The following is a 3,719-nucleotide window of genomic DNA, read 5'->3' as shown; positions in this document are numbered from 1 at the left end:
CACCTGGCTTCTATGGTCTTAGATGAAGTAAATACAATCTACAACACCTGTCACTCCATTAACCCCTTGGATTCATTTAAATTGATCAGGGGGAGCCTGGGTGGCTCAGTCAGTTGAGTGTCCGACTTCGGCTCAGGTCATGATCTAACAGTTCACAAGTTCGAGCCCCACATCAGGCTCTGTGCTGTCAGTACAGAGTCCACTTCGCATCCTCTGTCTCCCTCTCTCTCTGCCCCTACCCTGCTCATCCTCTCTCTCCTCTCTCAAAAATAAATGTTTTAAAAAATAAACATGCTGCACAGATTATAAATTAAGAAAAATAAACTGATCAAGATGGATAGCCAGCAGGCCCCCTGTCTCACACAGCTCCACACATCTCTCCCGAAGCTGAACTTTAGAAAGGAAAATACATTCACAGCTAAGCACAAAATATTACAAAGCCAACACGATAAAGTCAAAAGAACACTGAGCTAGTAGAGGCAGTCTCCAGTATCACTGTACTACTTATTAGCTAGTTGACTTAGTAAGTCTTTGGATTTATTTATTTTTTTTACTTTTGACAGAGAAACAGAGAGCACGTCCCCAGTGTGAGCTGGGGAGAGTCAGAGGGAGAGGGAGACACAGAATCCGGAGGCTTCAGGCTCCAAGCTGTCAGCACAGAGCCTAACACAAGGCTTGAACTCACGAACCATGGGATCATGACCTGGGCCGAAGTCGGATGCTCAACCTACTGAACCACCCAGGCACCCCTGGATTTGATGATCTTTAAAATAAGTAGTGTCTTACTCTACCTGAAAGACAGAAAAGGTCCATGTGATTTCTATGAACCCCTAAATCTAAAGTCATTGATTCTTGCCTTTGTCCAAAACAAAAATTTTATCAAACATTTCAGGTATAATCAACATGAAAGATTACTCACCCACATAAAATAATAGCAGTTAAGTATATAAATTATACATTGTAGACTTAAGTTAAACACTTTGCTTGTAGTTTATATCTTGCACTTAGTTTAAAAGAATGGAAAGGAAAGAAGTGTGGAACTCAATATAAATTGTTCAAATTTACAGCTGTTCCAATATAGTTTTTCAAATTAGTAGAATCTCAACGGAGGAAAAGTGTTTGAGTTGGCTTTCATCTGGTCAGCCGATTTCACCCAGAGCACTGTAGATGATGTGATTCAGATGGGGAGGCCATACAATGGAGGAAGGAATACTAAGGCATCAGAAGGATCAGGCTCTAATTTCAATGTTGACATGATACTGCATTAGTGCAGAACTCCTTCAATTACCACGGCTGTTCCCTCATAGTGAAAATAAAGATAATGTAATCAGGTTTACATAAAAATCAAAGGAACAGCAAGGAAAAAATGAAATTACTTAAAATAATATACAAATGATCCTTTTAAAAACCTAACCAAAACCAGTTACTTGGAAAAGATGACTACCAAGGTTGTCAAGTTGTTTTTTTTTTAGTGTTTATTTTTGAGAGAGCAAGCAAGTGAGCAAGCGAGCATGAGTAGGGGAGGGGCAGAGAAAGAGGGAGATGCAGAATCTGAAGAAGGCTCCAGGCTCTGAGCTGTCAGCACAGCGCCCGATGTGGGACTCAACTTACGAACCCGGAGATCATGACCTGAGCAAAGTTGGACGCTTAACTGACTGAGCCACCCAGGCGCCCCTAGGTTGTCAAATTTTTAAAGGTTCAAAATACCTTATCATTAGTGAAATTTATAACCCATTGAATTCCAGTACTCCAAATTATTTTAAAATTCAGTCTCGGACAAATAGTAGTGTATTATGGATACAATTTATAAAATAACTACAAAAGCACTTAAGGTACAAGCAAACTCTTGTTGAAACTAGAAACTTGGTTTAAAAAAAAAGGTTGTCTATTTTAGAATATTTTTAAAAGCTGGTATGTACTTCATGGTATTCCAACATGATTTTAAAGTTAGAGAAATGTCATCTCCATTAAGAGTGTGTATATGTACATGGGTGTCTGTATATAAAATGAAAAAAGTAAACCCTAATACTCAGATATCTCATTCGTGGCAAAACTTAATAATGAATGTGGTACGATAAATTATGCCCTGGGAAAAGTAACACAATAAGTTATCAGTGTACAAATGCAGAAAACTGGAAAAATTTTGCTTTTAGTTTTCATCTGCAATTTGAATTAACGATTACTTCGAAGAATTGACTGTACAGTGTTCTTTTGAAGTTCACATCAAAGGCCAAAAAGTGTACATTACTTGCATCTATGCTGATGTTCACAGAAGGAAAAAATAAATCAGCAGACATTTTAAAATAAAATGGTAATCACTCCAAACCCAGGCTCAACAGTGCCTCTCATGTTAATATTTTATTCTTTATAAACCAGTCTATCGGTACTTTTAAATGGCAACCAATGCTCCCAAATGCCTTAGGATGCCTTTACTAAGCAGTAACAGGAGGTGCTTTGGAAGTCAGAAAAATTGAATGAAATCAGCTATTCTTAATCTTTTTAAGTAGATTACTCAAAATAGGTGAGAAATCCACTAAATTCTGACCTCAATGGCAAAAATTTGTCTGTAGTGTGTGTCTGACAAGAAAAGATACATAATAAACATTGTTTTGCTCCAGAACTGTGTCAGTTAAAATGCATGGAATCTGTAAGTAGAATTCAGCAAAACATAATGACCTTCCAAATCAAGAAAAACCAGAGAGGGGCACCTGAGTGGCTCAGTTGGTTGAGTGTCTGACCTTGCCTCAGGTCATGATCTCGAGGTTTGTGAGTTCGAGCCCTGTGTCAAGCTCTGTGCTGACAGCTCAGAGCCTAGAGCCTGCTCCAGATTGTGTCTCCTTTTCTCTGCCCTTCCCTTCACACACTCTCTAAAAAATAAACATTTAAAAACAAATTTAAAGAAAAAGAAAAACCAGAAAACAAATTGGTCACCCACTTGAGTTGAAACAAAGTAGACTTCATTTATGTTTTCATCCTTATGCTTTTAACGCTAATATAGATGTGCTCACATACACATATGGCATATATCTTTACACTAGAAATTAAAAGCCTAACTCCCAGCATTCTGAGTGCTACTTCTATCATAAAAAATAAGACCACTTAGATGCTTAAACAGTGAGAATTAAAACTCCCTCTCAATAAATTACATTAAAATTAGGTTTTCTAATTTTCAAAGTTAGCAACAAAAACTAAAAAAATCCAAACATTCAGATTCTTACCTCTAATCTCAACAGGGAAATTTAAGTCACCATATAGTTATTCAATCAAGTGAAATATTTAAAAAGATTTGGGCATTCACAATGCCTAATCTTAAAGGTAATATTTTAATACATACACTAACTTTCTCATCAGGCATTGACGCACTTATAATTTAAAGGATAAATTATTACCGAGTTTTTAAAAATCTTAGTTAAAAACAGCAGTTTAAGAGTTGACAGCTGCATTGCTTTAATCCACGTTATTAAAGAACAATTCATCGAATCAGTTACATTTAATCTGAGTTTTTTAAAAAATAGTTTATTGTCAAGTTGGTTTCCATACAACACCCAGTGCTCTTCCCAAGTGCCCTCCTCCATCATCACCTCTACCCCCCCATCCCCTTCAACCCTCAGTTCATTTTCAGTATTCAATAGTCTCTCAAGTTTTGCATCCCTCTCTCTTCCCAACTCTTTTTCCCTCTTCCCCTCCCCCTGGTCCTCCACTAGGTTTCTCCTGTTCTC

Source organism: Suricata suricatta, chromosome 2 (genome assembly GCF_006229205.1).
Source record: "Suricata suricatta isolate VVHF042 chromosome 2, meerkat_22Aug2017_6uvM2_HiC, whole genome shotgun sequence".
NCBI lineage: Eukaryota > Metazoa > Chordata > Mammalia > Carnivora > Herpestidae > Suricata > Suricata suricatta.
This window is presented reverse-complemented; position numbering follows the sequence as displayed.